The sequence below is a fragment of the Tenrec ecaudatus genome, chromosome 15 (genome assembly GCF_050624435.1).
Source record: "Tenrec ecaudatus isolate mTenEca1 chromosome 15, mTenEca1.hap1, whole genome shotgun sequence".
NCBI lineage: Eukaryota > Metazoa > Chordata > Mammalia > Afrosoricida > Tenrecidae > Tenrec > Tenrec ecaudatus.
The window spans coordinates 74,723,615-74,735,871 of NC_134544.1; positions in this window are offsets into that span (position 1 = coordinate 74,723,615).

The following is a 12,257-nucleotide window of genomic DNA, read 5'->3' on the forward strand; positions in this document are numbered from 1 at the left end:
TTTTTCTCTTTGGAAACCTTTTTTCTTCCCTACAAACAAAAATGCCTTGTTTTCGGATTCACAGGCTTGTCTACCACCTTGCTACAGCTCTGCCCAGCATGCAACCCAGCTCGCCCTGGAGCTGCTGCTGTAGCCTCAGCCCAGCATGGTGTTTCAGCAGCTGCTGAGCCGCCTCCTACACTGCTGCAGTCAGCCTGACCTCAGAGTTCCCCAACAGAAGGGACCGCAGCCCACAGCCTGCACCAGGCCCGGGGAGCCAAGCTTAGGGAGGATGTCAGCCTCCAGGGTGGCTCGGAGCAGCAAGAGAAAGACCAAGAAGAAACCTGAAGCTTGGGAAGAAGCGAAATTGTTGGTGGGCTCCATGGCAGTCATGAATGACATGCGAAGACAGAGAACTTTGTGTGATGTGATTCTTGTGGTCCAGGAAAGAAAGATCCCTGTTCATCGTGTGGTCCTGGCTGCAACCAGCCCAGTTTTTAACGTCGTGTTCACAACTGACACGCTGGAATCAAAGTCCTTTGACATAGAACTGAAAGATGCCGACCTGACATTATTGAACACCTGGTGGAATGTGCTTACACTGCTAGGATCTCTGTGAATAGCAACAACGTGCAGTCTCTTTTGGATGCCGCAAACCAGTACCCGATTCAGCCTGTGAGGAACATGTGTGTTGATTTTCGAAAGAGAAAGTGGATGCTTCAGACTGTCTCGTTCTAAGCGTTCTAGCAGCGTGTCTAGACTGTCCTGAGTTGAAAGCCACTGCAGACGCCTTTATTCACCAGCGTTTCACTTGTTTCCAAAAGTGAGGAGTTTCTCCAACTTGATGCTCAGTGAGTAACACCTCTCCTCAACCAAGACCCCTGACCGTGAGCGCAGTGGAGCAGGTTTATGATGCTGCTGTCAGGGGCCTGAGACATGAGGCGCCGAATCGTCAGCCATTTAGGGTGGATGTCCTCGCTAACATCAGATTTCCTCTCATCTCGAAGAATGTCTGATGTAAAACCGTCCCAACTGAACCCCTCATTCAGGACAACCCTGAGTTCCTTAGGATGGTGATGAATGGAATACGGTATCATCTACTGTCTCCTGAGGATCAGAAAGAACTGGCAGATGGAACAATAGCTCGAAGACCACAGTTTTGTAGATATTTTAACCCAAAGTTGGAAAAAGGTGCATATTGCACACGATCCTGTAGGGAGAATGTAACTTGCGAAATCTCATTTGATGCGTGTTTTGCTCTTTAAAATGACCTGTGTTGATAACTATTTTGTATATTCAACCACACGCTTTTGGTCTTCAAGTAGAACAGTTTAAATAACTGAAGAATCGATCCCTGATTTTCCAAACGGTTTCATTCAATGAGGTATGTTATTCTCTGAAGCCAGTATTATTAGAATTACGTCAAAATATGTATTAGGTATTTATATTAAATGTGTCCACCCCTCTCTTGTTTTTGTTATAAAACATTGTCTTGGAAATATTTTGCCATTTACTAGAACTTATCTATATTTTTCATATTAACTATTTCTAATATAATAATTGCAGAGGCAGCTTTTGTTAGAAATCATTTACCTTGCCTCATCCAAAGTGAACAATAATTTATAGTCTGATATAAGTAGACTACATATTAAACAGGATTGTTAAGTAATTATTTTTAAATTCTTGTACTTGGCATTGTTCAGAAATGTTGGAATGATATTAGCTGTCATTGAGTGAGACCCACCCATAGCTGCCCTATACCTGCCAGGAATGGTGGCTTTTCATTATTATTATTAAATAGATCTCCTTCAGAGAACATTTTCAGTAGTAACGTGTAATTATCCAGAATTAAGCCAATCTATTTTTTTGAGCTAATAATAGTATACACTATTATTTCTATATAGCTCAGATTTCAATTATGACAGGTGGGAAATGTGCATTAATTACTGGCTGGAAAATGATAGAAAAGAAAATCTTATTCATTTTTCTGAATATTATCAGGAAATGACCTCTTGGCTCTTTATTTTAAAGGTAAATCATACCATTCCCAGGATTCCAGGGAAGAGAGAACTTCTAATTTATGAAAAAAGGATAGTTGAGTTTCAAATAGTTCACTGAAAAATGTAATTAAAAAATAACAAGGTTTTTTTTTTCTCTCACAACATTTGGAAGACTACTTTATGATCCTGAGGGAAGGAGAAGGGGGGTATGTTGGGCAGAAATTATATTAACCGTTGTGCATTTCCAGGAAGGTTCGGGGCTCCTCTTTGGGCTTGCTATCTCTGCATAATGTAGGCGATGCGTTCCGTGGTCCTTTGTGTCCACTGTAGTTTGAGAAAATGGCAGGCCATTCTTAGGCCTGACACATTCTTGTTAGATTCTTACCTAGAAAATCTACTGATTTTATTTTATTTTCCCTCTTACCATACGTATAAATGTTTTGGATATATCTCTTCTATTGATTATATGGAGTTGTGTATTTCTCAACCTACTGACATTCACATGTGAGACAACTTCCAATTCTGTTTAAGACCATTGCCTCTATCATTTTCTGGGAATTTTATTACATATCCGGAAGTCACTCAAGACTCTTGTCTACATTTTCTATTTATTAGACATTCTATAATAAATGTTGGATTTTGAGTGTAAACAAGGCAAAAGTAATTTCTTTCTTGTATTCTAACTAGGACCAACAACTCTGTTTTTTCAATAGATTGTGAATCATGTTTTCTTAATAAACATTTTCATAATTGTTTGATAGACAAAAACATTTTCATCTGTTGAAATCTACTATGTGGTTCATTTTGCATAAGCATGAATATAAATGTAAGACAGATGTAACAGTACTAAATAAAAAAAGAGGAATGAAAATAATGAGGTCATCTCTATGAACGTCACAGAAAGCATGTTCTCCCTTCATTTCCGGCTCGTAGCTCAGAAACTGTTAGCAGAGGTTATTGTTCTCAGCCCAGAGTAGGTGGGGGATAGGATTGAGATGGAACAACCCTTGCTTACAGTCAATTAAAAGTTTTTGTCAACTGTATTTCTCTCTGTATTTGTAAGTGATGATGTCGCAATGCCTGGCGACACAAAGTTCAAGATCATGGATGCTGTTTGAAAGGTGAACAGCTACCACCCACCAGCTGGTCCCTTGCACGATTAAACCGACAATCGGTGTCCAAAAAGATTACAGGTTAGAGATCCCTATGGGGAAGTTCCAGTCTCTAGTAAAGAGTGACCTTTAGCCAAAATGGACGATACATATACAAAACATGTCATTCTCAAATATGATGCAGTCTGGATTCTCCCTAAAAGATATTAAACGCATGTTTTTTCCTGGTGCTCCTAATCTGAATTCTAGTCCTAGTCCACTGTTTTGGATAATGACAAGTTTGCTCTTTATGATAGTACTTAGGTATCATAAGTAATTTTCATTTTGTCTTTTAAACTTGAAAGATTTTCCTGAAGCCTCTGGCTTCACATATTACTTTCAATATATTTTGAAATTAATTCATTGCTATTTGTTTTCTTTATTCACTGCTACACCTGACTTACTCTCTATTAGAATGTGATCATCTCTTAAGTCTCCTCACTTTTTAAAAAACCCAAAACATTTTATTGAGGGCTCTTACATTTCTTGTATCCACTCATCAATTGTATCAAGAACATTTGTACACATGTCGCCATCATTATTCCCTAGACATTTATTTTCTTCTTTTTAAAAAAATCAATTTATTGAGGGCTTGTACAACCCTTATCGCAATCCATACATCCATCCATTGTCGTCTTCTCACTCTTTGTTTGCAGATTTCAATGTACTCTGCAGATGATTTTGTCCCACGGTCCCCTCTTCTAGGAAGAAGGACTCTGTTTCACACAGCACTCCATTTCCAGAACCAAGTGTCTGCGCACTTCTAGTGACAAACTACGGTGATTTGATGAAGAATATTAATTGGTTGAGAGATTGAAAAAATACTCAGTTCAGTTTTCAACGTAAAATAAAATGTAAAAACATTTAATACAAATTATGAGTTAAATTTGAGGTATGTCAACACAGAAAATCAATCTACAAATGAGATGAATTCCGATGAATGAAAATTTATCTTAGTATTTAGTGTTTCCTCGAGGTAGAAACATTTTTCACCCTTTTCTCAGAACTAAGTTTGTGGGGATTCATGCTAATCTGGCAAGTGTTAGACCATAGCCATGTTTGCTATATGTTATTTGTTCTGTTTGTTTTTCTCCTCAGAGAAGCAGATTCTTCCCATTCTAAATTGTAATGCAGGATTGTGATGCTGGGAATCTACATGGTGATGAAGTGGGAGAACAGGGAGTTTCTGTGTGTTCTTCTGATTGAGAATGAATCTTTTATAGCACCTGGACAGTAAGGCTCTGACCTTCATGCCTGTGTTGTAGTTTATAGTTTGGCCTGTCCATGTTCCTTCCCTGCATTTCAGTACATCCGTTCTTTATCTTTGAGTATTTAATACCTGTTCACTATACCCTCCCACTTAGGTCTCATAGGTAGGATATGGAGTGTGTGGTTGATAGGGGAAATATTTCACCTCCAGCTATGAAAAGTCAGTGTAATTGACCTTCCTCTGGTGCTAAGTCTGTTGAGATGATAAAAGTCTCCTCCTCCAGTGTCTGAAACACAGGGCTTATTTTGAATGTTCACTTGAAAATCTGGAGGGGTTTTATAGGCAAAGCTCACAAAATGCGAGCTCCACTGATGACTGGCCCAGGAGTTTCTCACTGTCACAGTAAACAATACTCAGTCTCTAGAAATTTATAAAATTTGAATTTACATTTTTGTTTTATTTTGTTTTGTTTTTACAAATACATGGGTTTGGTAGCTTCTGATTCAGGTAGGCAGAACACAGCTCTTCCCATCTGAGTAGACCTCCTCTAGATTTCGGATGACATTTGATATGTCAATTCACTTCAGTTCTCTGATGGTGCATGCAAGGACTTCCAGCATCAGTGCACCCACGGCTCATGTTGCAGAATAAGGAGCAGGTGCCTGACTCAGAGAGGAAGAGACAGTCCAAGAGAGACAGAGCAGGGGTCCAGAGTGGAAATGGAGTGTCAGGTGTCCAAGAGGCCCTAGAGCTTGTTTATGGGCAGAGAGTTGTGGTCATCTCCACATGACAAGACATTATAGAGGGATGAGTGGACAGATAATATAGGATGTTTCATCACCCAGCATCGGGAAACTGATCTACATTTGATCAGCCCTATGTTTTCTCCCTAGGTTCTTTGAGCTGAAACCTGATAAATCAGTTCCCTGACCTGTAAACGAAGAGCATCCAATGAGTAATGGGTTTCCTCAAGCCCTGAGCACTTGAATTGTTTTAGGACCATTCAGGCAAGGAAGGATTTTTTTTTCTTCAGAAAATAGGTGCTGTACACTAGAAAAAATCTGAGTTTGTAGAAATATGTCCTAATCTTATGGGCTCTCACTAATCTTTTTTCACAACACTGATATAATTTTTAAATTAAAATTTACAACTGATGTTAATTTTATTAATATATCTTCAGTACATCTTGCACAATTATTAAATTTATTTGGGGGATTCTGTCAGACTTATGGGGATAAAGAAATATTTCCTTATATTTTAAAGATTGTATTGCTTGGTTTTGAAAGTTTTCTGAGTACTTTACATACTTTTGTATTATTTCATTGGTTGTTTTTCAATTTTCTTATAATATGTTTTTGTGAGCTGGTTTTTATGTGAAGAGAGGAAATAAGAAAGCTTCATGCCTATTAAAATAACATTTTGGTATACATTATTTTAAATGAGTAAAAAATATAGAAGTTCATGGAAGATATAGCTATTTGTGAAAATACACTCATTCCATAAGTAGTAATAGTGAGGATTACATAGTAAAATGAGTAAGACTCCCCCCACACCCACCCCAGTGAGTCAGTGAAAGATCACTATACCTCATCACAGACACAGAGGAATGGCCCTCTTGATTGGTCAGTATTAGTCCATGAGAAGCTGATTTTGTCAGACCCCATCTATGAAGTCAGTGAACTTATAGGAGTGGAGTATAAGTGGATACATCTGTAGCAGTCGTGACCAGCTGTCAACCCACATCATGAGATACACCCACCACTAGCCATCAGGATTCCAGATCACATTTGAGATGAGCAGCGGAGCTATCCTGGTGTGTGGCTCTGTCAAGTTCTCCAGTTTTCTCTTATTTATACCTGATGTAGACCAGAAATGCATTCATGAATGTGAATTATATGTATGCACAAGAGCCCTATAGAGTTGATACCTGAAGTCATCTCCTTTGATACATTATTAAACAAGGACATTTCTGCATAGGTTACACCTAAACCTCTGACACCAAAGTGCACTCATCAAGGAGTGACTGTGGAGCGTTATTTTCCTATTGGCAGCTGCCCTGGGTAAGATAAGACATGGGGCTGGAGAGAAGACTGTGGCAGCTCCAGAGCCCTCACCTTCTGGTTTACTTCCTCACAAGTGTGCATGCTCAGATGCAGTTAGTGCCGGCTGAGGCCAAGGTGCAGAAGCCAGGAGAGTAGGTGTCCTGCAAGACTTCTGGATCCACCTTTTCCAACTACGGTATGAATCGGGTGTGATGAGCACCAGGAAAAGGCCTTTAGTGGAAGGGCTGGAAGTCAACATATGCCCAGGGCTTCACACAAGGCAGGAAGACGTCTCTCGGGTTGTGTCAGTCAGCACAGCTTATCCACAGATCGGCAGCCTGAACTCCGAGGACACTGCCACCTCTTCCTGTGTGAGACACATGCTGTAGAAATCCACATCCTGAGAGCGTCAGGACACCTGAGGGGAGGGCAGCTGTACTCGCTGAGGCAGTGACGCAGGATATTTAGTTGAATCTTCTCTTTATTTACTGGTTATGAACTTTGAGATGAGAAATAAAGAAATTCATTTCCTGTGAAATTATCACTACAATACCGTGAAATTAACAGCCCCTCAAGGGGGGAGAATAAGAAATACCTTGTGGGGGGGGGAGAAATACCTTGGTATGTAGCCTTCCTTTAGCTCTCTGTGCAAATACTTCCATCTCTGTACTGACAACTATACAGACTCCATGAAGGTTCAAATTACCACCTCCAGAGACAATGACAAAAACACAGTTTATTGGCAAACAGAAGGTTAGAAAATGGAAGGCAAGGCCATCTAGTACTCTGTGAGAAAAGAGGGAGAGGGAGTCAGTGTGAACCCAGACACGAACTCCCTGCTGGGAGAGACCTGCGCCGCAGGGGCCACTCAGAATCCACAGATCACAGGACACACCCCAGGGGCAGGTGCAGATGCATCATTTCAGGGCTGGTTTCTTGTTGTTGTCCGGGGATGCTTCTCCATCACACTGTTTCCCCCAACGAATTTATCTATTTTTATGACAAAGGAATGCAAGATTAATGTATAATAAATATGTAAAATCAGACCTATTGCATGTAGGATGTATAATAATGGAATTGAAATCTCAACAGCAGAAAGTGGGGAGGAAGGAGCACAAAAAATATAATTTTTATTTATTAGTCTTATACCTCACTTATTTGTATGTTAAAGTTTACAGCAAATGCATTTTTCAAGTACTGTTTGATAATAGTTGTATTGGTTGGATTTCCTTGAAGGCAGATATGATCTTATCACAGACAGTACTGTATTTCATGATGGGTTTAGCAAGATCCTTTCGGACAATGAATGCCATCCCCTTCTCTTCATTGTGTTGTTCCTAGCATAGTAAATCTTATGATTTCCTGATCAGCTTGCAATACCATCTAAGTTCATTTAAGCTCAGAATGCCTAGGATAACAAGCAAACTTCAAGCATCCCATTTAATCTTTGGCCCCTTCCAATTTTCCTAAATTTATAGTATGCAAATGATCAGTTTTGATCATTAGAAGACTTTTGGAGCTGTTTATCTTTACCTGAGTCATGCCCCATCAGCAAATGAAGATCCTGATGGGTTGATTCCCAGAGGCTTTACCCAAATTACGTCCTCATGCCCAACTCCCCCCCCCCAAGAAACCAGCTTGACTCCAGTCACATGTTGAGTGTCCTTGAACCTGAAGGACCCATCCTCTGACAGTAGCTTCAACAATTTCCTAATTCCTTTCTTTAGACTGTCAGTATTTAACAATGCTTCAAAGGTATGAATACGATTTTCAAACTTCTTCCACTGAAGAAGGTAGTGGGGTCCTTCTGCATTGTCTGTTCTTAGTCTGAAAGCTTTGATGAAATCTGCTCACTTTGGGTGACCCTGCTGGCATTTGATATAACAGTGACATATTTTCCAGCATCCCAGCAACACACAAGCCACCACAGTATGATGAACTAACAGACAGGTGCTGAGAATATAACATTATTCCTTCAAAGTATATCATATAAATTCTGGCTAATATTTTAAATGCAATAAATATGTAATAGCGGAACTCCACCAAATAGTGAAGTAATTCAATTTAATATTTTCAATTATGGTCTTAACAATTAGATAAAAAGCCATGAGGACATCAAGAATTTAATAAGTAAACAAACAAACAAATGGGTCTAGCAAACTAGAATCAGTGACCAATATATAGCATACTCATCCAAAAGCAAAACATATAGCTCCTGTTAAGCTTGGATTTATTTCAGAAATAAAATTAAGCAAGAAATGAATGGAAACATAAACATAGATAATAAAAATATAGATACATGAGAGATATGAGATATGGACAGGCTATATAGAGAAAATCGACAGCTAAATCGATAGTTCAGCAGATTGATAGAACAATTAACAGATTTATGATAGAAAGATAGAAAGACACCAGATAGGAAAATGTATAGATGGATGACAGAGAGAAAGAGAAACTCGTTCAACAGACACCAGTGTCATTGTGCATTCAGGTTTAGGGGTTTGGGCTGAGTCCAGGCAATGTTGTTCAGAGAACACTCTTGTCTATCCTGAGATAAACTGAACACTAAATGCACAAGCTACTACATGAGGTGTGTCATAAGGAGGAAGGATATTATAAAACAATGACTCACTCTTCAAGAGATTATCTCAAGTACCTGGGTCCCCACAACAGGAATATAGCACTTATTTGATGCGCGTGGTAATGCAGACAAAAGTAGGTCAGGGGAGCTACGTGAGACCAGATTGTAAGCACCACGAAGGGAAGGTTGAGATGTATTGCACAGGGTCTCAGGACAAACAGGCACATGACCCAGATTCAAGACTCAGTGCATGGGGAGCAAGATACAGGTTTCCTTGCTGCATTTGGGCCTTCCCTACCCTAGTTTCCCCTTTGTCATGCTTTTTAGTCCTCTTCCTGTCTCTGAGAACTGATATTTACATGTTTTTTAGCATAACCATCAGCTCCAGAGAGCAGAGGGAGGAGAATGAACATGGAATTAGGGCATCTTCTCTGGGTCCTTGTTCTTGACTTGGGAGACCCCGAATTCATAAACAACAACCTGAGGTGCTCTCTCCCCATCAGAGGAGAATTAAGGAAAACATTTTAATATTATTTTCTATTTTTATCCTTACACTTTCTTGTGAATTGCGTGAAGGTATATTGAGAAGATTAATGTTCATTCAACTATTCATACACTCTTGTTTCATTTCATTGACTGTAAATACATACAAGCTCCTGTTACAACTACCTTTTCTTTCCAAACATTCTGAATTTTCCCCTGGATAAATGATGCCCTTTTAATCACAGAAGTTGGATTATTCTAAGGTAATTGTATCTCCCCAAGAGCAATAGTCCTCTCTGGTAGGCTTGTCAATTATTTGACTGGATTATTTGAAGGGGTGAGTTCAGTCCCAGACCTGAAGGGACGCTGGCAGCCATAGTCTCAGGACTTCCACAAGTCTACCCAAGCAGTAAGCCTAGGCTTTTTATGTTTCTTTTTGTTGTGTGTGTATGCGTGTGTATTGTTTTACTTTTTGTCTCATTCTACCCAAGACCTTCTAATGCTACCTTATCCAAAGACGTAGGTACTGATAGCAAGGTACCATTTATTTCTTCTGGTCTTAGAGTTCAGGAGACTCTATCCATGATTTATTACAGCATGGGATGAATGGTTTCCATGTGTCATCAATTATCATCACTCTGGAAAGAGAGAGACATTTAGCTGCACATCATGTGTTTTAAAGTCCCCAGTCACTACCTTCAAAACCCAGATGTAGAACATTGTCTTTTTGGGCAGTTAAGTCAGCGGTTCTTGGTGTTCCCTGGACCCCAAGGCCTCCTCCTCAGAGAGAGAAAAGTTAACCCATTGATGGATTTCTTTAGTTTAGATCATAGTAGATCAGAGAAATGTTTAGACAGATTACTAAATTGATGAAAGTGAAATGTTCCCCATGTTTGACTTTTAACTTCTCTTCTGAATGGAGCTCCACTGTCAGAGAGACGGTGACAAGGGCCAGGTTGACCATGAGTATTCAGAGTGACATACTCATCTTTGGCTTTAAATCTGCACAGATTTGTCTGACACTCCGAGTAAAGCTGACATTCCCTGAGATTTGTCTACCCTCCTCAGGCAGCAGGAAGCACAGGGCAGATCTGGGCGCTAGGACACACCTGAGAGGTCTGCTGAGAAGGGATCATTTGGGCGATCAGATTCTTCAAAGTATTCACTAAGGAGACAGAGATACATTCTATCCTGAACATAATTCCCCACGGACCGTAAGGAGGGACTGTCTGTGAGGGCCTCAGCTTCCTCGGGCTTCAGTCTCACACCCTGTTTCAAACCACTCTCCCCTGAGTGTGGACTGAGAGATGTACTGGAGAGCCACAGTTCAATACTGTCTGGGGTTAAGATGCCAATGTGTGTGTGTGTGTGTGTGTTGTGTGTGTGTGTGTTGTGTGATGTTATTAGGATCAGGTTCTGTCCTTCCCAGCAGTCCCAAGACCCACACCTCCCCCTGCCTTGGGTTTCCAGGGTTTTAATGTTGGAGGAGTGTGACATAGAGGGCAGGGCAGAAATATGCAAAGTGGAAGATGTCCATTTTATACACACAGGCCACCTCCACACGGAAGCAGGCTCCTCACCCAGCTGGGAACCTCCTTGCAAGATGGGGTCTGCCCCCCTAGCTCTTCTCATTGCTCTTCTCCCAAGTCAGGATTGCCACAGGGTCTAAGATGGAGGGTGGGGTTGTGTGTGTGTGTGTGTGTGTGTGTGTGTGTAGGGAATCTCTGATCTCTGAATCCTATCTCCACAGGGGTCTGTGCCCAGGTCCAGCTGGTGCAGTCTGCGGCAGAAGTGAAGAGACCTGGAGTACCTTTGAGGATCTCCTGTAAGACATCTAGGTACAGCTTTACCAGCTACTATTTGCACTGGATTAGGCAGACACCTGGAAAGGGTTTGGAAAGTCTAGGAAGGATTGATCCTAGAGACTCTGAAACCAGGTACAACCCATCCTTCCTAGGAAAAGTCACCATTTCCACAGACAACTCCATCAGTACCATGTCCCTGCAGTGGAGCAGCCTGAAGAATTCAGACACAGCCATATATTACTGTGCAAGATACACAGTGAGAGAAACCCCTTCCTGAGAGGGGCAGAAACCCTCAGCCTGATGCAGCTGCAGAGCGGGAGTCTCAGAGGCATCTCAGCTGCTGAGCGGAGAGAAAAGCTGTCTGCTGTCTCCTAGAGAGTGAGAACATGAGATCATGCCACAGGTCACTGACATGACAGGGAGGCATCTCCCCACATGGGGGCACTGATGCCTTGTATTGGATTGGACTCCCCTGGAGTAGCCCAGCCTGTGACAGCTGAATAACAGCAGTGCTGCAGTGTCACGCGCGACCCTCCCACGGCGGAAGATAAGAGGATGAATGCGACACACGACGAGACAAATTGACCAGGATCCTTCTGATAGCGTGATAAGCGGAGTTTATTGAGAGCTGCCTCTAGATCCGAGGTCAGCTATGGAAGACCCCGGGCAGGCTAAAAACCCTGGCTTATATATGCTTCGGGGTGACGGGGCTCTCTCAGATAGGCGCAAAGCTCTCCTGCGTCAAAGTCCAGACTGAGCGCATGCGTGGCATAACTTGTTATCACTAACCCTGAAGATAAGGGCGCGGTCCAGCGCCATCTTGTAATGGCGTCCACATCTCCTCCCTTTTTATATAATAAGATTTTGGAATCCCGCCTGTCTTAGGTGACCTAGCATGCCACATGGTCCTTACCCGTCATCGGAACTCCTGCCCTCTAGCGGCAGGCTCCTGTCTTAGGTTGGTACCATGTCCCACTGGTCTTTCCCGTCTTTGGCTGCGAACTCA